Below are 23359 nucleotides of genomic sequence, written 5' to 3'. Positions count from 1 at the left end.
ACCCATTAAATAAGTTTTTATCTCAGTTGAAAAACGTTCAAATTCCTTTATAATTTTCAAAGAATAAGTCAATGGAAAGTTCGAGTCATGTGGAAAGTGCAAATTCGTCTAGAGAGATGCTGCAAACAAGCATATTTTTTCATATACAACCTAATATGTGTTTTGTCTTTTGAAGAACGATAGCTGGTAAAATTTCAGAGAACTCAGATTCACACATGAGGAATATTTCGCATTGTTGGAAGAATGTTGGGCAAAATCTGATGAATGTATTGCGAACCCAAACGTAACCAACATCATGATATCAACACAATCTAACACGCAAATTCACCTAGTTATACTAGATTGGACACTGCAAACAAGTGCGTTTATTTTGAATGCAATAACTCCGTCACGACCTGGAGCCATGCCGCTCTTTACAGTAGTAATGTGTAGGTTGAAGGTAATGAAGTCTCTACGTGATCGAGTACTCTTTTCATACTTATGTACGACAGATAACATCGTACCGGAAACGTTCATTGCGTATCATGCCAATATATATCTTCTGGACAAAGACGGATATCCTCTGGTTGAAGTGGAAAACTTCACTGTGTTTTGGCAAATTACAGGCCGTTCTCATTTCATGGGAATTAAAATATACTGTAACAACAAATCTATAGCATCATACCACAGCTGGCAAAACTATTGGTTGGTAAACATTATTTTCATGCAAGGTGACAGTCACCAAAAACATCATCTTTCTTTCCAAACTATACAACCATTTTATAGATCCAGGCAAAGTCGAACTAGACCAACGTTTCTAATATTCTTCTGAAAATAGTCGTGAAAAAGGGAATCAAACATAAAGCTTCAAGGCACATTTATATTCCATGTCCCTCCAGGCAAGGAGATGAAACACAAGATGGCATGCATTTAGTCGTGGAATTAAATAGAAGTAGTTATGGTTGTAAAACAAATCATTGACAATTCATGAGTCAGAACTGTGGAGCCCGTTGATAAGGAATTTTCTTAGAGAGATGGTTATCATGAATGTATATCTATTTTATATAGTCTCCTTGATTGAAAATGAAGCAGCTTATGCAAAGTCTTTTGTCCACAGAGTCTTTTATGACCTTTCCTTAAGACATAATACTAAAATTTAATGAAGCTGCTTTGCCGTAGCGTCAGTATTCTCCTACTGCTGACAAACAAAATAGAACAAGGACAGCAGTATATAGAATAGTTGAGTAGGTGGTTCTTCCACAAACAGGCAATCGGAATTACCACCTAGATCTTTATCTAATTCCAAACGAAAATTTCCCTACTGACTCTACATCTGTATGGATTAATGTTAAATAGAGTCGGTTTATCTTCAAGATGTGTATGAAAAATATTCTACCTTTTGTGGGACAAATTACTGGATGCATAGAACATGCTAAAGTCTTCATTCACTGGCAAATTTTTCCGTCGTCCGTACATGATAATGCCAGAAAACGAATAATATCACAGAAAGGCAAAATATGTCGTCTGCTACCCGATGAAAATAGGGTCGGTTAAGACTGTCCCGATATGTTAAGTTGCCATTTGAAATTATTTCTAGATAACCTCATCCTTGCAAATCAAGAATGGATGCTTGTTCAACATCTTCGGAAGCATCAGTAAATTATGACCTTTACGGCTCACAATGATGCAAAAGTCGCATATATGTTGAATTTTCTGCTTCATACATGATGAAGAGATTATCTTTCGTAAATGTTGCCGAAAGGATTTGTTTAACAATATATTTATTTTTTATAAATAAATTTACATAGATACTGTACGGCGTATTAAACATAATTGAGCATATTTCAAATTCTGATTTTTCTAATTATATGGACATCTGAAACTAAAAACTTTGAATCAATTGTTTTTCACTTTTTCAAGCTATTTTTCATTTTTCTTTGTTCCTTGGAGAAACTTTAATATTTTAAGAAAATTGTAATATTAAAAGAATAGAAGATGATACAATTACAACGTGTATCTTCGATTTTCTTAACGAAGTTTCATGGAATGAAAGTTTGTAGAAGTCCATCAAATCTTAACAATCATTAGACGGTTTGATTATAAAAATAAGAAGAAATAGTAAACGTAATCTTAAAAGAAAATTATTTTACTATAGAAAACTGTAACTTTAAGATTTCATGACCTTTGGATATAAATTTCTGTGATTTTGAAGTTTTATTGGGCGCATTCGGTAAATTAAAGTATGTCAATTTTATCTGACGAGGAGTAGTCTAACATGTTATCTGGCTATTTACATTAACAACTTTTGTGTAGATTTTTGGGAAAAATCCATGACAAAAATGTAAATAAAAGGAAAGAATCATTAACTGTGTAGTAAATGATGCTTCTTTTTTAATTTGTTTTTTCCTAATCATAATTTGTTCAAACATTAAGTATATTTAGTGTAACTGCTTTTTATTTTAATATGAACTGGAATATATATTTGCAGAACCGTTTGGCATGGTTCCTTCATCCACGTCTCATTCTCCCTCACATGTTATACAATAGACTTAGAAGAAAAAGTAAATGATTTCTTGATAATGTGGATAATCTGAACGCCGAGGACGAAGACTTGACAAGGTTTACGTGATTATATTTACGCTTTCATTTAATTGGATTCATTTTTCACATCAATTGAAGAAAGCAAGTACATATGAAATGTGACATTAGCAGCCGCGCGCGCGCGCGCGCGCGCGCGTGTGTGTGTGTGTGTGTGTGTGCAGAGGGCACCATTGTTTTCGATTAGGTGCTGAAGTGCTGGGTATAGTCATTGTGAAGAAAGCTTAGAATCAGGAGGAGATCCCGATCAATAGTATGAAGATCCTGGGACAGACGTTCGAGATCTAGACTTGACCCAGACTTCAGGTCTCCTTAGCTATCGAATAGCAGTATTTGTTTACGAATGTCAGGTGATTTGGGGTGCCCTGGACATCACATGTCCAAGACCTTCAGAGGAATGAGGAGCCTTGTGTTCTTTTCTAAGTATTCAAAAGTGAGACTATAAGACTGTGTTGCAATATTGAAATAAGATTTTGGTATCAACATATATTTGTCATCATTTGATTATGTTAATTTGAAAATAAAGTATATTTTCACAGAAGAATATGTCACAGTTCCCTTATCATTCTCAGAATTAACACAGATAAAAATATACGCGCCGATAATGTAAGCTGAATCATAAATATTGAATCCAGTCAACTAAAAATATTCAGTAATAAATATTTATTCACCATTTTACGCCAAGGAAATTAGCTTGAATGAAGAATTGTACATTGCTGTATTTATGAAGCCAGTTTAACCATTACTTTACATGTTGTGTAATGGTACGTTAATATCATGAATTTGCATTGTGAAAGCAGTACGGATTCCATCTCAAGCCTGTGGATAAAAAAAATATAAAAACTGACACACTATGGTATTAAAATTTATATTATTATGGTTTAAAAACCATACTTCATCAGAGAATGTAAAAAGGTAAACACAGAAAATTTACGTCATATGTATATATTTTATCTTTCTGTCTATATCTTATTTATAATTTTATGTAATTATTTTAGATTTTTCCGGCTCTTTGTAACACAAATATAACACAATAGTTGTTATTAATTCGTTAATGTATATTATTTAGAAAATTGTATATATATATATATATATATTAATTACAGCAAAGCGGTATGTATGCTTGGTTTATAATGTATTAATGAGGGTTTACAATGAAGTTCTTTAAAACATGTAATAATTGTTAAAATTGCCTTTAAGATTTGAATTTACTTTGTTTCGGAGTTTTCATTCTCCCTGGTAATAACATTGATTTCACACATTTGAGAAACTTATAGTCATACCCATAAGCATTCACAATTTAAAATCCTACATATAATAGACTAGAGTACGAATTGCTTCAGCTTGCCAGACACTATGATCTTTCGAAAGCGAAAGCATCTATCAATAAATACAGAGATAAAGAATACCTAAATTGATTCAGTATTTGGCGGGAAAGTAAAGATTGGATGACCATACTTTATGCTTGTTGGGAAAGTCGGTGTCTGGTTTGATAAGATTTTAAAGACATTACAGTTTTAAAAAACATTTGGAATTAGGAACTAAAGCCTCAACTTCAGAATGAATGGGGGAGGTACAAACACAGAAAGAGGTAAAAGAAACGCAAGTAAAACTGCAGATAGAGAGAGAGGAACGGAAGAGAAAGAGATACAAAAAGAGAGGAAATATACAGAGAGAGAGAGAGAGAGAGAGAGAGAGAAGGGTTATGAATTAGTACTTGAAATGATTGGACAAAGGTTTGTAGAAATGAAACTGGACAAACAATGACGAATTACAAGGAAAAAGAACAACTATCTGATAGGTGGTCGTTAGCCAAGAAGATTGATTAAGATTACGATATCCTCAGACAATTGAAGAGTTTATTTCCATCCATTGTGATCTCAAGACTTAACTTGATGAGCAAAGGAAGGCTTCCATGGAAAATGCTCATCGCGCAGATGATGAAGATTCCTCGAAAAAAATTCATTTTCCAATAAGTATTACTCTTCGCAGGTTTTTCTTTTGGTAAACAGTCATCTAGGTCTCATACAAGTAGATCCAAATTTCAAACTGGTGCAACTTTTAGAACTCAAACGTCTGAAAAGACAGATCAGAAATCCTTATCTCTTCATACGTACATTTATTGGAAAAATAATGAACATGTTATTTCTGATTGATATAGGTAGAAAATCAGCAACATAATGAGTTGTTATTACTAAGGCTCTTCTTTCTAATAGGTCAAGGTCTCATTAGTATATTGAAAAATAACACTTTTTGGATAATATCGGTTTGATTCTGTTATGGAAAGGTATGAACCATTAATAACTTATTGATGATTCTCTCATGTCAATTCTTGCTACAATTGTTAGGGACACATACGCTTTTCAAATCAATTTTTATTCAGGTGCTTTGCCTTTATCTAGAAATTTTTTTAGTGAAAGTGTTCTTACTTGGGATTAAAGTGTGGCTTTGTTACTGTTCCTCTTCCTTGTGTAAACTAAACATCCAAATAAAGTCTCAGGACCTATGACATACTTAATCATTTATTACTAGACAATGACCTCGCTGGAGATAAGGTCGTAGTTAATCCACTTATAACTGACAAACCTTGTTTTGATCAAAATGTTCAGCTTATTGATTTGTGTCTTGCTTGTGCAGATACCGTCTCTATGGCAATTATCTGACAAATTCTACTACCACTACTGCTGTTGCTGCTAGTACTACTACTGGTATTAATACTGCAATTATAATATGATGATGATACTAGTAATATTCATTATATTATTATTATTATTATTATTATTATTATTGCTTTGAAACCTGCTAGTAAAATTAAATTACTATCTAGAAATTCAATGCACAGGTAAAACTCTATTTTGATTAAGTTTAACCTTGACGCAGGACAAATGATAAATAAATAAATAAATAAATAAATAAATAAATAAATAAATTGTTGAACTTTAAGTTGCATTTGGATGTATAACGTATGCCTCTGCTTCACTACCTCATCCATACACATGCAACACGGCACTATGGATGCCACGTGTGCATGAACATTTGGAATAACCTTATAACCCGATTATAATTATTGAAAGGGTTCACATTTTTTCAAATTCATTCGATCATTATCACTGTTTTGTCTGTTTTTTTTTTAATTTTATTTTTGATTACACATGAATTATATTTATGACATGTATAATCATTTTAAAATAAGTATGCTTTAAAAACTCATTAACATGTCAGTAAAATAGTTTGAACTGAACACCTGGCATGCAAATGTTTGATTAGTTTCTTTTAATAGATATGTGTTTTCTGTATTTTTACAAACTTCTGACGACTAGGCTTCTTCAAAATTGTGTACATGTACATTCACATATGGATGAATTAAATGTATTACAAAATATACATTTAAATTTAGTGTGTTAATATGGAAGTTAACTATATGCATGAGTTAAGAGTACTGATTTTGGATTATTGTCGTAGTTGTTTAGAATCAAAATACATATTTATGGAATTCACCTATATGAGGTCATAATTCCCGCCACTTTGTGTATAGTTGTGTATCCACCTACAGATGGCAAAAATTCAAAGCAGTTAAGTTTTGGAATTCAACCATAAATCGATTACAAAACACACTTATATATCTAAAGCATAGTAAAACAGATCTTCCTCTCCGGAACTTTGCTAAGATAGAGATATAACCACAGTTCCTTATAAATAATTTAAAAAAAAATATTTTATGTTAGTTTATTTTGTACTTTTACCTGTATATTATTCAGTGAGCCATGTAGACCCAGGTATACCAAAAAATGTGACAGTATCTTTAAGGTCTTATTGATCGTCTGGCTCGTATATTAACAGCTTTCAGTTACAGACAGTCCAAGCTGAATGTAATTATAAAACATATAATTGTGCAATTAAAATGCATGTATTCATAAGCATCTTGGTTACAACACGAGGAGACGCTTTCGTCACGGAGCACACATCTTTGTATGTTTCTGTCTTGTATTCTTTTTGCTCTCTTTCCGTGTGGTTTTGTAATGTTGTTGTTCTGGGGGGTTTAATGGTATGTATTGAACTTGAAATGACAGAAGCGTCTCGTACTTGTTATTGTTTTGACAAGAAAAATATATTAAGGATCGTTAAATTATAATTCTTTAAACAGACTATAGATCTATGTAGATCTATGTGCGGGCAATTCTACGCATTTAATATATGAAGAAAAAATAATGATATTCAAGCACATACATGACATCAAATTTGTACACATATATACATAGATTCACAGAAATGAATGGTTAGAACCCTACCAAATCCCGAAATGCGGTTTTGTTAGCGGAAATTTAAGTGTTATCCATAATATGGGTTTAGTTGTTATTTTTGGCATTAATATGATCATCATCGTTAGTAACATGGATATATGATAGCCTAATTTTATATACGCTTTTTGTCCGCTTCCATTTTTTAGCAATAACTTGACCGTATACTCGCATCGTGAGTTCCTCGAGACTGTTTCCGTTTAGCACACATATGTCTGGCTCCTCGCAAAGAAATTCCCACAAGACCATTCTCAATTGTAACATGAATGATGTACAATTGTCTACTGGATCGTCACACAGTTACATCAATAGCCGCTTGTTTACCTTGTGCACATTAACATAATATATCGTTTTATTGCTTGAGCCTTACGTTGAACGTTGCTTCCGTGTGATCTGCTGCACACTTTGCAACTTTCTGAAAAACGTGATATGCCGCTCTATAGCACTGTTGTTACGAACGGGGATGTGTAAGAGGATAATGCATACCCCTTGATACATGAATGGGTGCCACATAATTAGTCAACGTCTATTTTTCGTGACCAATGGGTAGGTACTAGAAATTCATCAATAGTGTTTCAATCTACTTTCGCCCTAAGTGCGAACAGGTATTGACACGGCGGTAGGTACAGTTGACGAAAAGTACACGCGCATGAGTCAGCCGTAACATTATATCCCGTGTCCTTGGAGATATAATTTCCTTTATCTACGAATCCATTTCAACAGTAAGATACTTCTTTAATTGATTTTCTACCAACCCGTAACTTTGCTTGCTTTTATTCCAAAAGAACCTGCCATTGATATAAGACTACCCAATGATATTAGATTGGGTCCCATTGCTGCTCAAGGTACTCAATTGCCTGATAATAATTTGTTTCCGCCAGCATAGTTTTGTGTTTATTTATTTCATACTTAACCTAGATCCAAAAGTACATTTTGGATTATTTTGTATATATTGTCCTGTGATAGCATGCCTAACTTGGGAATTTGTCTCTGTAAATATAAGTATTATCTAAGCCTTATACTATCTGATTATTTGATAGTAATATGACGCCAGTTTGAGAGCGCTTATCGCTTTTTACAAATGTTTGCGAGTGCATTTTAGACAAGGAATACAATATAAGTATCACGTACCTGCTGGACTGTTCAAAGGTTAAGGTGTTAGGAGACAGTTTACTCGACTATCAATTACGTAAAGATAACAGAAAAGAAAGGTATATAATGATATTATCTAAGCCTTATACTATCTGATAATTTGATAGTAATATGACGCCAGTTTGAGAATGCTTATCGCTTTTTACAAATGTTTGTGGGTGCATTTTAGACGAGGAATGCAATATAATTATCACATACCTGTTGGACTGTTTGATATGTTTTACAAAGTGGTCCATTGTAAATGTTGCTTTATTAGCATTAAATTGACAACTGCGTAGTTATGACTGATTGTCTGCACACTGGAGACATTAACCTCCAACTTAGAGTCCATACTTAATGTGTGCATTAGAAAAGAATTATAAGGCATTTATCACATAAGATACACTGAGGTACTATCATACCGGAGTTTCAGAACCACGTATTTTAGACCGAACCGTATTCAAATTATATGTAATTATATGCAAATAAATCGGGAAATAATAAATGACTGCGTTTGTAGTGAGATTGTGTGTGTGTGCGGGGGGGGGGGGGGGAGAAATTACCTGTGTAGAGTAGTAACTTTATTTGCTGCACGCATTATCGGTCACAAATTAAAATTAAAGATGATGAGCAACTCTTAGCAAACATGATGGGCAACTGTTATTAAAGAGCAATTGTTATCCAGAAATTTAATTTATGTGCTATTTGTAATACGAATAGGCTTAACGGATTAGATGTGTATGGTATAGCCTAATATTACGTTTGGTACGTAATAAGTTAAACGTTGTATTTCATTGACTTAAAAACTGTTATTTAAATGTTTAGGGACAATCTGTTTTACGGAAATTGTATATATTTAAGCTAAAATAGGCAATTTTATATTGCATTTCAGATCACGACATTGAGAAAGTATTGACAAATTGTGTTGTAATTATATTGTTGCACAAAAACTAAGCAAGATACAACGAACGTTACATTTTTCAAGAAAAGTGGGCCTTACATATAATGGCAAATACGATGCCATGTAATGAGGGCGCCTTTTAGTCTTCCTCGAGTCATACTATACCTATACATGTAACGCGATGGCTATCAAACTTTCCATATTGAAAGTATACTTGTGGTCAGTACTAATAATAGCGACCTGCTAGATGGTATGACTGTCACTATCTTGAATGTTAAACTACATATAGCGCAACGTGTTTAGTTGCAGTGAATATGACATCAATACATTTATAAATACGTGTTTTTTTCTGCAGTGGAGTCAGGTGCGTCTCGAATATCCCACATATAGGGGACGAACTGACACTTACTTCTTAAACACATAGGAGTAGGGATTTTGTGATAGTTTTGCTTTACTTTGCATTTACTTATGTGGTTTTGTGCATGAAGTTTGAACGCTAGGGAAATTAGGTTTTAATGTTGTACAGTGTAGTAATTTGCAGCGACATGGGGTACTTTAGAAGGTAGGATACAAGAAGGCAGCTTCATATGGTTATATTTAGGCCAATGTCTTACATTTTGTACATTTTGCATTCAACCTATTACTAGGATACCTAGTCACATTGGATACCAAGAAAGTGGCTAGACACATAACATATACTTCAAATAATAAAGTAAAGAAAACAGAATAACAGATTGTGTTTGTAGATACTTATTTTCAGCATGTACATAAATACACGTGAGCAGAGAATATGAAAATATTCCAGACTCTTCATTTTGGGGATCAATATAATGTTCGGGACTGTGTCAATGTCGGCATCATCAAATGCTGCTGATGACCAATACATGCCTTTATAATTAGGGACAACTGTCAAAGTCCATCACGAGTGATTAGAAGAATCTTTTATAGCAAACAATATGTGCAGAAAACGGTCATGTTGAGTTTCTCCAAGCTCTGTGCAAAATCCAACTCTCCTTGTCACTAAATAGAGTATTAAAGTGTGTCAGAGGCATTTCATTTTCGCAAAATATATATTCCATAATGATGTACACTGCATCAAAATCTGCGCTTAAGAATATAGACTCAGATTATTACCGTAGAGATGTGCAGAACCTGGATAAAATCAACATAACACGGCCCTGTACTATATATATATATATTTCGAGTTTTATCATGACGTAAAAAGCCACAACTTAAGCAAACTGCGTAAGGTACCCCAGAATATAATGTTGATAAGAGACAGTAATGAAGTATTTAACCATTCGACCCTCTTTTTTACTTTGATTCCTTCTTAGTTACTCTTTTCAATGACACATACTATATTTTTATGAAATACAAGATGTGATGATGTGAAAGCTAAATGGTTAGTTATTTATGTGATTGACATTCTATATATGCATCAGTCTGTCCACTGTATTTTCGTTGAATGTATTTAATTTGAATTTTCTTTGCAATCTTCAAGATATATAGTTTAGTATGCGGATGAAATTTGGCACGTTTGTTATTAAAATACTAAGGGACACAAAAGCGATTCAGTCTTTTGTTATCAGGTACCTTCTCTTTGTCTAATAAATATTCGTCTAGTTAAAGTGAATGAATTAGGCATCCAACAGTTTACTCTTCTGCCTATCACGCTGAAAGTCGGGGGCTTTGGGAAGATTACATCAAACTTTGAAGGATATTGATTTCGCCGTATTGCTCTGATACAGGAAAGGATTGGAATTAGTGTGTTCATTTGCTATTGTTTGTTGTCAGGGAATCAGTTCAAGAATCACCGAGTTTTTTGTCTTTTTCAATTAGGGTTTGGGCATGCTGTCCGTAGAAGAATCCCATTATTAAAATAGACACTTCTTTCAACCGATGATTCAAAGATAAAGTATGGATTAAAGGTGTTGGACAAAAAGATAATGCGAAAGGAAATAGAGAACGAATTTTACCTCCATATAACAAAAAATTATTCTTCCTTGCTTTAAAAAGACTGGAAAGTAAACATAATTGTAATGCCCTCACCTTCGAATATAATTCCATGCATATTAAGTACTGTTTACAAATCTGTAAAATTCGGACAATGTATTGATTTTTATTTGTCATAAATAAATATAAAATGAAATTTACTTAGATTCATTAAATATAATTTCGATTAAATCATAGCATTTTCTTAGTCTTTCTTTTCCATAAACACTGGTAAGGCTTTAATTATGTCAAGTATTGATCTTAATAATGTATCACTAATAGGTTAAAATTAGATTATACCTTTAGTACTAATTTAATAATACTTTCTACAGAATTAAAACATTTGGCGGTTTTCCAAGTTAAAAGTAAAGATGTAAGTAGTGAATAGGGATACCCTAGGGACTAGGGGACTTCCATGTTAAATTAGAGCGTTGTACCGTGGGGACTATGTAAAATTTAACATTAGAGAAAAAAGTTTGTACCCTAGGGACAATGGAAATTAACATTGGGGAATAGTTCGTGGGACTGTCTAGGGACAAGGGGAATTTAACATGGGGGAATAGATCGTGGGATTGTTTAGGGACAAGGGGAATTTAACATGGGATTTTTAAAAAAAAAAATAAAAAATAAAAAAACGGGTAGGCAATGAAAGTCAAGGTCTTTTCGAGAGATTGGAGTGGCCCTGAAAAGGGCCTTTAGTTTTCCTCTTCTTCTATTTCCTCCACTTCTTCATCAATCCCCTTATCTTTCCTAATAATCCTTTCTTCTTCTTTATTTCTGACTCTGGTAACCAGTCAGGATGGCCAAACTCTCTGAACTTGGTCTGTATCTTCATCCAATTCTGATTTAGCCTCTCAAACTCTGTCTGTTTCTTTTTGTTTTCCTGATCTTTTCTTTCTTTACTCCATGTCTCTTTAATCTTCTCTACTTCTTCCTCCATTACTTTTCTCATCAGATCTTCCCCTTTCTTCATCTTTTCCAACCCCAATTTTACATTCTTCCACTCTGTCCAGTACAATATCTTTTCTAGGAAGCACCGGACTTGGATGACATGATTCAGTGCTTCCTTCAAACTTCCCACTCTGACATAAGGTGGGTCAATGGACCTCTTGACTTATTGACTACTTCTTCTATCATCCCTGCTATGATATCTCTGGCTGCCTTTAGACCTTGAACTTGACTGGTTACCAAGTCTTTCATATTTCCATGCCTCCATTCCTTTTCTGTTCTTTCCACAACATATTATACATCCATTATCCAAAAGTAAATGTCTCTCAGTAGATTAAATAAAACTGATACTTGAGTCATTTTGTCTCGGTTATTCCGTAGAATGGTGAGAATGACGAACACTGTGGGTTCTTATACGAAAAACGCGGACGTGAAGGAAAACATCCCCTAAAACCACAAATTACCTAGATCATCACTTACAACGCGCGGACGTGAAGGAAAACATCTCCTACTTTTCTCTTCTCATATTATCTACTATTCACATACGCGAAACAGCAATAAACAGACCCAAAATCTACTATCCACACACGCAAAGCATTAAAATGAAACCCAAATCTACTATCCACACAAACTTACTTGATCACTTACAAAACCCAATAATCTGCTATCCACACAAACGTACGTGAGCGCTTACAAACACAAACACATACACTCACACTAGGCAAAAAAGAGTCAGTGTTTATATTCACACTACTCTACATACACACATTGGCAAATCGATTACTATTTCTTTTCTAGAGTATTGGGTAGCCCTGAAAAGGGCTGTTTGTTTTGAACTCCAGGGCACCTGGTTAATGGTTGCACCTCCCCGGTCTGGCACCGCAAACGCATCTTCTACTCCAATCTCCTTTCACCCTTTTTTGGGGGAGTGCAGAGGCGGAATGAGTGGCTTCAAAATCCCAATCTTCTGTCTCTGGGATTCTGAAATTTCCTTCTTGTGTCTGTGGTACAGCCATTCTTCTCTCCTTTTCCTCCTCTTCTTTTTTTCTTCTCTCCTCCTCTTATTTTTTTCTTCTCTCCTCCTCTTTCATCCTTCCCTCTTCGACGATGGCCTCCGCAGCCAGTTCATTTAGTATGAGCCTGGCATATTCCAGGTGCACATGAAGTTCCAACAGTTTCGCTAGCCTTCTGCTCATTCTGTAGTGTTGATCAATCAACAAGGGTAGCTAGACTGCTGAGCGATTTTCAATTTATAGTTAAAGCGCGGACGTGAAGGAAAACACCCCCCTAAGACCCAAAACTTATATTACCTAGATCATGACCAAACAACGCGCGGACCTAAAAGAAACACTCACTCACTTTTTATACTACCCATCACTATTCTAAAAAATTTTAATTAAACCAATAATATACTATCCACATACTTAAATCAGTCAAATCAAACCCAAATCTGCTATCCCCACACTTTAAACAACAAAAAAATTATCATAATCTACTATCCACACAAACGTACCTGAGAGTTTACAATCACACACACACACTTTCTAAGCAAGAAAAACAATTCATGTGCTTATACACGCACTTCTATTTTTTAACTTATTATAGGCAATCGATTGTTATTTCTTTTCTAGAGGTTGGGGTAGCCCTGAAAAGGGCTGTTTTTTTGTGTGCGAAGTTGAAGCTAGGGCGATCTTTTATATTCTAAGAATGCGACGTCCTCTGACGATAGGCTTTCTGACGATAGGTCTGCTTCTTCGGAAAGAGAAGAAGAACTCTTTGGTGTCGATACGACAGTCGCTAAAGCCTCTGTCAGGTTCAGGTTGCTGCTGCTGTTGTTCCTGCTGTTGCTGCTCTCTCTGCTGTTTCTGAAGTCAGTACTTCTATGTCCATTCTTCTTTCTCCCTGTTCATTTCTTCTCTGAAGAGCTCTTCTATCAGGTCTTCAGTGACTTTTAACATTCTCACATTCTATATCTCTTCCGGCTTCGGTATCAGACTGTGTCTGACCCTATGCAAATTCACGTAGGCTTCATTTAGCATAGCTAGTCTGGAGCACATCTTCGTAGGAGGATGAGTCGACAATGGATGGTTAGACTGAAGACTACCCCGGTTTTTAAAGTCAAAGCGCGGACGTGAAGGAAAACATCCCTACACGGTTTTCGAGTCGGACCGCTCAATGAGTGTCATGAGAGGGATAGAGAGAAGTCAAAAAGCATAAATCAAAATTCTTATAGCCAAATAAAAGACAAAGGCATTTTTTCTTCAAAACAACATTTTTTTTAATTCAAAATCACTTAACACTAACAAACAACTATAACATTTTTAACAATAATCAAACAATATAACATCAAACATTTTTTCAAATACCAAACATTTTTTTTAAACTAACACATTATTTTGGACAGGGTTGACAACGTTGTGAATGAAATTGTGATTTCCACTGTTGGAAGTCATTTGGCCATTGATGAATACTACGTTTCCTAGCTTGAGACAAAAGATAAGCATAATGGTCACAAAACCATCGATCTACTTTCACATCGTTTCTTGAAGAAGAACGAGGATCAAAATGAGTCACTAAATGTTCTAAGGAATAGCCCATGCTGCGATGATGCAGAAAATACACACGATATTGTCCACACACCAAGGATTCTGTGCCTTGTAATTTCACATTATTGAATCGGGTGGTCTGAGCATTTCTTCTCATAAAGTCAATGATATCGTCTTCCAAAGGGGGCAATCCATACGAATCGAAATATTCCACACATCCTTCTTGAGGAAAGTAGACGGCTACCCAGTGAGTTCATGGGAGATGACTGTCGCCCGTGTTGATCACATAAGCTTGATGGTCTTGAGGTTTGCGATGAGGGAGTTCATCTTTAGCAGATACGACCGGATTCCAAGAAGCAGAGTAGGAACTGTGGTTCAAAAGATAATAAAGTTCCCAGGTATCCATTTATTCGTGAGGTTTTTTTCTTCACAGGTAATGATACGTGATCAATTCGATCCTGACTTTTTGCTTGAAAATGTCTGACAAGTAAAAGGCGTTTGGCTTCGACTTCTTACTCTGGTCAAAGAGAGATTCGATGCGACGGCACTCCAGAGACGTTAATGGAGGAGAAGAATGTTTATCCAAGTCGTTATACCACTCGTTCAACACGAATTCTATTTCGATGTGACCGCAAGCTTTGTCCAGATATTCGTCCAATTTTTCTTCTTGACTCAACATCAGACATTTGTCTTGTTGAATTTGACTGGGATGATCGTTGTGACATCTATAGCACTCTTCCTTGATCAATACTTTCATTATATCTGCCAGGAATGTAGCAAAACAGGAGACTAAATGGGTTTCTTGTTCTGGCCATCTCGACTTCATCATGATAACTTTTTCGTCTTGGGATTCTTCTTCTTTTTCTTCCATGGTCTCCTCACATTCCATCTCTAAAGTTTCTCCACTAGGTGAAGAGGGATAACAGTCTTCCATGGCTTCTAATAATCTAGAATGACTTCTCTTAAACTGTTGATTTATATCGCATTGTCAAATTCTGCATATAGAATGACGTTCACTGTGTTTTCTGGGGGCAGTGGACTCGCAAACTGAAGTTCCACACGAATCTGGCCGGATTTTATAGGGTGGAAATGTCCCTCGTCACTACCTTGGTCTGGAGTGAAATCAAAAGCCCACAAAGCGTAGCCTCCTGCATAATCCTCGTATGATATACCGTGACTGGTGTTGGTTCCTAACTGACCGGTGGCTTCGTACAGGGACAAGTCCGATCTCAAGTAATTGTTCGCGGGCTCAAATTTAGGTTCGAAGGGTCGGGTACACAAGGTCTTGCCATCGCGACTGACTTCGATTTTGGACCTTTGTAATGTTGAAACTCAAAAGGATTTTCATGGTAGGCTCCGTTAAAGGCTGAATTCTTGACGATACCAACAATCAAACGCTTGGGTAACTGTCCTTGGAACAGATGATCCTCGATCATGGATCGCTGTCCAGCAGGAATAGCGAACGTTTTCACTCCCACGCGTCGGATCGGATACTTGGCGGTCGTTCTGCTCAAAGTGTGACTGATGTCGTTACCCACGTTAGGTAACACTTCCACGCGTCGTACGTAGAGTCTGGCTTCTTCGATTTTGGTTTTGTAAGTGGCACCATTAGCAGCCATCAAATGGAAAGCGGCACTGCTACGATTCAGTTTCAAGCGGACATCCACACCGTTCAGCAAATGCTTTTTTTGTAACCACATGTCCAAATGCAAACGATCCATCAGTTCTAAACTACGACTTAGTGCAATTTTCGTTCGTCGTTCTACAAATCCCGATGAATTTGTAGCATCCCCAGCAATGTAATGCTGTTGAATGTAGTCGCTTTGTCAGGTTTCCATACCACGCAAGCATCCAGATGAGTGTTCTTGGCTTCTTTTCCGTACGTCAAGAGATTTTCCAGGTATGCTCGGTAAGGGTAAGTATCCATGCTGCTGCTGACCAGTTTGTTATTCAAGTACAAATCCACTTCGCTGAACAAGGAATGCATGAAACTATTGACGGGAGCTACTACATCATCGCCGTCTATGGGACCGTTGTCCGCTTCGGCTACTTTGACTTTCAAGTACAGGTAACTGCTATTCAGATGGATGTAATCTTCGGGTTGTCCTTTGATTTCAAACTCGATGGGAGCGGAATCCGTCAAAGAGGAGACGGGATGAAATTCCACCCATTGGGATTCTTGCATGGTCATCATGGTAGGGGGCATGGCAAACAGATCCAGTTCCGACTTGGAACAGGCGCAAGAGTCTCGGTGCATCATTTTTTCTGTTTCTCAATAATCGAAAACGTCTAAGTCTCGAACGGTTCTTCTTTTCTTTGTCTTTCTAGCTTTAGACGTGTGAAGTCTGGTGAAAGGGTGTTTTTTTTCGTCGTCTCTTTCTGCCTTGTCCTTGCTGTGGCGTCAGGGAAATAGGAATGCCTGACTCGGTAGCGTGCAAGGCATTTATAGGTGTTTCTCGTCGGCCCAAATGGTCTTTACCCGTTTGTAGCAAGACATTTTTGCCTGCCCTCAAGAAAGCTTCTTTGGGGTTTTGTTTGTCGATGATGACATTTTGGAGAAATTCTTTGCCTTGCGTCAGTGCCGCATCTTTCAAGGCGTGCAATCCGCGTGTCACCATCGGTTTCAACACCGGAGCCACCGAACGAATGGGCTTCATGATCTAATTGGATGGCCTGATGTAATTTGGCCGTGTAACAGCACAACGTGTTCTCGGGAAACACCTCCATGGAACTGTCACTGGGTAACGTTAAGTAAAATTGGTTGTTATTGTTCATAATTCCAGAGTTCTGTGGCTGTCCGAGGGGTTACTGGAAGTCAGAGGCGTGTCTCCGCCCAAAATGGGGTTATTGTTGTTGGAGTGGTGACTGGTACTGGCACTGGACACAAGGTTCCCGTTGTTCCCGTTCGAGGTGAATTTCAGGGAGGAATTAGGAAACAGGTAACCGATGAAACTGCTTAATAAAATGGTCCACAATTGTTTGTCTCCTTGTTGCAAACTCAAATTGGCAATAGGTGCCCCGATGACACAATACACCACGAAGATTTGTCAGAAAAAGACGATTTGCGTTTTAGGCACACGTTCTCCACACCACACCCACAAGGGTTGTTTCTTTAAATCTTGCAAAGAAGAGCTAGGTGAAGGAGTGGTCGCCGTGGCTGCGTCTCTGTGAAAGGCTATGATGGTCACTTCATTTTATAGTCGATGACTTGCGAAGCGTCGATCCAAGAATCAAAACTGGGTGGATATCCTTTCCAACGTACTTTGACTTCTTTGACACGTCGTTTGCCCACTTTACGGGTTCTGCGTTCGAGAATGCTTTCGATGTCGTACACGTCGTCTTCTATTTTGGTGACACGTTGTAACTCGGGCAAATAAAACGTTCCTTTGAGCACTTCTCCGTTCATGACTTCCAATTTTTCGGCAGGATGACGACCATGTACTCATTCAGTGACACGAAACAATTCGGTAGTTCAGTTACGTAAGTAACCTTTGTCGAAAGTGAGTTTGGTTTTGCCAATGCGCACACAATCTCCTACGGCCAACACTCCACTTGTCTTGGGGACAGCACTCGTCGGGGACATACCAAACAGGCGCTCAAACACCAGCACTTCGTTTTTGGGAGTCACTTCTTGCGGGGCACGTCCAATGCTTCAATGGTAAGATTGGTTGTACGCTTGCACCAGGTGCGGTAAGATGTCGATGTACTTCAGAGTGTGGTGATGCGTAAAATATTTCCACATGAGTTCTTTTAAAGTGCGTTGAAAACGTTCCACGATGCTGGCTTTGGTTTCGGGATTCTCGGTGGTAAAAAATGAATGTCACGTTTCTTTAATTCTTTTTGGAAAGCTTGGTTCAGAAATTCGGTACCTTTGTCTGTTTGCCATCGAAGAGGGTGACGACCGCTTTGTTTCAACACTCGTTGCAGGGCTCGCACTAACTCACGATTTGGAAGTCAAGGGTACGATCCAAGCAAATGTGGAAAAGACGTCGATGACACAAAACCAATATTTGTAGCCGCGATTGTAGCTGGCCAAATGAGAGACATCAGCTAAATCGGCTTGCCATTGATGATCGATGCCTTCCACTCGGGTGCGTCTTCTGGAAAACTTGCGTCGAATGGGTTTGTGTAAAGTGTAAGTAGCTTGTTCTTGTAACCATCGTTGCACTTGAGGTAAACGGAGACTTTTCAGTCGCGTTTTGGCAGCACGATACAATTTTTGAACTCCTGCGTAACCTGCAGGATGGGAGGGATCGTAGTAAATGCTGGCTAACAGTTTCTCCATTTTTGTTTCTTAATAAGGCACCCACTCTTCGAGGATGCTACTTTCGGTGGGACGAAAGGGTGGTTTGGAAACGGATTTACGTGTTCGATGGGCTACGGGAGTAGAAGTCGAAGGTAGTGGTGGTGGAGGTGGCAATGGAATGGCTTTGGTCTTCTTTTCTTTTTTCACTTCTGGTTTCCCTTCTTTCTTTTTCACTTCTGTCGAAGGAGGAGTGGACATCATCTTTTTAACCCAAGCTTTCATTTCTTCTCGTTGGGGTTTGGGGACGGGGTCAACAAGGATGATGCAATCTTACTAGAAAGGGGAGCTGCTGACGGTGTTTGAAACACTTCTCGTATCTCTTCTTCCTCAGGCCTTCGTTCGGCAGCATCTCTGGTGACCCCTGGTGATGGTAATAGTGGTGGTGGTGGTGATGGTGTGGGGGATGGACTTTTCATCAAGGTCTTAAAATCTTTCAGAGTGGGAAGAGCTGTTTCGTCTAAAGCTTATAGTTATAGTCGTTGCAAGAGTTGACCGTACTTTTGCGATATTTCTGTTTCGGACAAATCTTGGCGATTCATCAAGGACTGCAATTCGTGTTGTAACTGGGACATCTCAGTCAAATTCGGATTGGGAGGTAAATGCGGGGTGCGTTGTTCTTGCCAACGATGGTATTCCATCCATCGTTTGTAAGGCACTAAAGCTAGTTTTTGTCCTTCCATGGGATGTCAGAGGTCGATTCTGAGATTTTGGGACTTCAGAGGGCCTTTTTATCTTGCTCCCACCAGTCCTCCCAAAACAGGTTCCCAAGACTCCTTTCAGTAATGGGCCTAACAAGAGCGGTACAATTTTTCCACGTTGAACCAACATCTTCTTCTTTTGACGAAGGGGGATTTTCTTTTGAACCATTTGGCGCAGAACGTGACGATGTTTGCCTAAGCATTGTTTCTGGTGTTATGACAAGGGGATCGTGCCTTTCAAGACGTTCAAACAACATTCGTACACGGTATCGATGACCTCTTTGAAGGCCGATTGAATGAGTTTTTTCTCGCAGGGGTGGAGAAGCTTTGGACAGGACAGATAACAGGTCCCCATGTTTGACTAAACGTGGAGGCAGTCCTTTCCTTTCCTTTCCTTGGGGTTTAGAAGAGGAATGTTTTCTGGAGGGTGACATCTTTGCTTGTGGGTTCCGGGACATTCACCAAACAGACACTAACGTCGATGACTTAACACACGCCCTTTTATCTTTTTTTGGGGGGGGACTATCGCTTTGTCATAAAGGTGACAATGTTTTTTCCAAAATCATCCAGGAATCCTCCCCTTTGTTGACGCCTCTTTTTCTTAGAACGAGTGTGTCTTTTCTTAGGGTAACATCGATGTTTGGCTAAGCGCTTTGTCGGATGACGAGACTGCCTTTGTCTCTTTCTTTTTTGACTTCTTGGAGGTAACATCTTTTGGAAGTTCACTGATACCCCTACTTGGTCGCAGGTCTTTTTTATACTGGAAACCGTCGCCACTGAATGTCTTTGCGTCGTATCAACTTGAGGACAGGCATAACACGTCGTGTAGGGGTACGCAATGTACTAAATCGAGCCAGTTCTTGCTTGGACAAATCCAGTAAACTTTGTAATATGCCCGATCTCTCTTGGACTTTGTGAGCCGCGTCCACTGCTGCTAAATTGGAGGGTCCTGCCACTGGGGAAGTTCTTGGGGTCATCACCGGAGAAGTTCTTGGTGTGATCAACGTCTCCAAGTACTTTTCAGTTCTTGGTGTCATCAACGGAGAAGTGACTGACCCTGAGGCTACCGGAGACGCAGTCACCGCCGTGGAAGGCCGTGGTTTACGAGTGAAAGGTTGCGTCCTGGCCGAAGTGCCTCTCTTGCGACTAGTTTTCTGTGGGCGTTTCTTTTTCTGGGGACTCTTTCTCTTCTTTTTCTGGGGGCTTTTCTTTTTCCGGGGTGGTGACTGGTAAGAGGAGGGTCCCGCCACTGGAGAAGTTCTTGGAGACAGGGGACTCCTTGGGGACCTGGTCTTGCCACCGTGGCTCTTTTTCTTTATTTGGAAGCTTCGTTTGACTTTTTATTTCTTGGGGAGAACTTTGGGAGCATTAGGTTCTCATCTTAAGAGAGAGCGAATGATGACTCCTCCTAGAGTACCGCTCCCTCCAGGTTTCAAAATGATTTGTTTTTTGGTTTGAGTGTCGATGCGGGGATCGGCCAGTTGGGTCAAAGCGGCTTTGTTTCGATCGAAAAAGCGTTTGGTTTGATGAGGAATCTGAATGATCCCTTGTAGTAATTGATGTGCAGTCACCGTGAACCATCGTAAGACTTCTTTGAGACTAGCTTCTAAGACACGAGCCCGTATTTGTGGATTTTTCTCTCGACTGATGCCATACAAGGCACGAATCAATTTGACGGGAAGACGCGACTGAAGGGATGTCATGTTCAAACTGTGTGAGACAGACGAAAAGTGTCTGAGGTTTTTATAGATTTTTTTGAGCAAAATTAAGTCGGGGACGGAGACGTGTACAGGACAGGCCCTCCGTCTTGGTACCAGTGGTGAAACAATTGGGTACGAAATCATCGGGGGTAGTAGGTTTCAAATCGACGAGTAAGTAAGCGTGTGGAGTTTGGCATCGTCGTACGCCTGAGTCAGCCAAGGCTTTCCTAACTGTTTGGCTAAGACTTGCACTTGTGATTTATCTCGAAGGCTTTTAAACAAGACCACATAATGCGCATTGAGACTGATGGTGCGATGGGCTTTACTTTGTTGAAACAAACTTTGAGTGATGTAAATGACAGTGGCATTACGGTGATGCCCTTTGCGCGTAAACCACAGTTTAATTTCTTCTTCGTCTTCTCCTAACATGTCGTCGAAAATGACCAAATCGGTTTGACGGGAGTCAGAGACGATGCCATCGTCTTCTTTAGGAATGCCTTCCACAAACACGATGGAATCGCCTTGACTTTCTCGCAAGAGGCTGTACGCCGATTGTCACTCTTTGCAACACCACACGATGCGTTGAGGTGGACGATCGATCACATGATGTTTATGTTCGATCAAACGTTTGACAAATTCGGTTTTGCCTGAACAGCTAGGTGCAGCAATGAGCATGTTAAAGGGATGGCGAAGATACAAAGCTTCCCAACTGGCACGATCTAAGTGTTTGTCGATGACTTTGACAGTAGAGGAAGAGGGAGCAGAGACAGCAGAAGTAGCCATAGTGTTAGGAATGTCACTTGTGACACGAAAACAGATAAGTCAAGAGTTTATATACTTTTTTCAGGACACGTTTATTGAATGTTTTAAACATGAATACGAAAGACAAAAATACATAAAAGCCAAAGACTTAAGTACAACGATAAAAGGCACATCAAAATCATCAACGTAGAATAGAAACAAGCGTCTGTACAACACGTCTTGGGTAATGTTCTGACCAGTTCTATATGGGGTAAGGTCACACAAGTGTCCTCCCGAGAGGGTCTTTCAGGCATGTCCACGACAGTCCTGTCCTGGGTGAATGTTCTTCTTCTGGCACCGTCACTAACACAGGTTGAAAAGTGACTTTTTTCCTTGAACACCTCTCGTGCATACTGGGCCACTTCTTGGGTCCAACACTCAAAATCCTATTCTTTCCAGGCACGGACATCTGTCCAATGGGGGTGTAAGTCACAAGCTACACACACATCGTCATACACGTCTTCGGTAGCTAAAAGTTGACGAATCTTTTTTTCCCGTAGAGGTCGAGAAGTATCCAGATGAAAACGCAAGGCTTTGAGCAAAAGGAGTCTTTCGTGACCATTTAAGACCATTTGGGTGGTAAGTACTGATCGTAGAGAGTCCACAAGGAATCGGCTGGTAAACGAAATCCCAGAAAACAAGTCACTAAGACACACACCACTTGTCGACCCAAATTGAACGGATATAGTTCTTGTAATAATCGATGGTAATGATCCACGGTTTGAATATGGTCATTGAGTTCCTTCCACGGAATCTTTTCAATCACTTGTGACATAAGCCGTGGCATGGATTCCTGTTTTTATATTCTCTTTTTTTCGGAAGCAATACACGTACATTCTACCCAGATATCTTCGTTCTCCAGTAGGAAATCTCGAATACTGTAACCTACAGTTCAAACTTCGATTAGAAGTTTCCTCTTCCGCTAAGCAGATTCCACGTAATAGACCTTGGGAATCCTTTAATTCGTCTTCCTCAATGCTTTGCTCTAGGTGAATCTCGAAGTAACGAAAAAGATGAATATTTCGTTTATTCACTAACTCACTAACAAGGTCTGACCACTGAAACAATTTCTGACGAATCGGTTCTCTTATACCATTCAGGTACCAGTGGTTAAAACACCGGTGACGTAACGGATGCAACTGTTCTTTACGTTTCACTTGTATTTTGAGCAGCTCTCAGTAAATGCGTTCTCTACGCTCCACAGGCAAGCCCAAAATGTTCTCTTGTAAAGTATCCATAAGTATATACACTGTTTTTGGAATCACTGGGTGGTGGCCAATGGCGTCGTTTACCTTTGTGACTGATGTAATATCCACTCATAATCAGTCTTCTTATACTTTGGAAAAGAGCATAACTTAAAAATCGAGAAATGACTTTGCGTTTGCGTTTCACTTGTATTTTGATCAGTTCTCGGTAAATCCTTTCTCTCAACACCACAGGCAAGCCACGAATGTTCTCTAG

The sequence above is a fragment of the Sinohyriopsis cumingii genome, unplaced genomic scaffold (assembly GCF_028554795.1).
Source record: "Sinohyriopsis cumingii isolate HCF-2022 unplaced genomic scaffold, ASM2855479v2 utg001437l, whole genome shotgun sequence".
Classification (NCBI taxonomy): domain Eukaryota; kingdom Metazoa; phylum Mollusca; class Bivalvia; order Unionida; family Unionidae; genus Sinohyriopsis; species Sinohyriopsis cumingii.
The sequence above is the reverse complement of the archived record's forward strand: the minus strand, read 5'-3'. Positions refer to the sequence as shown.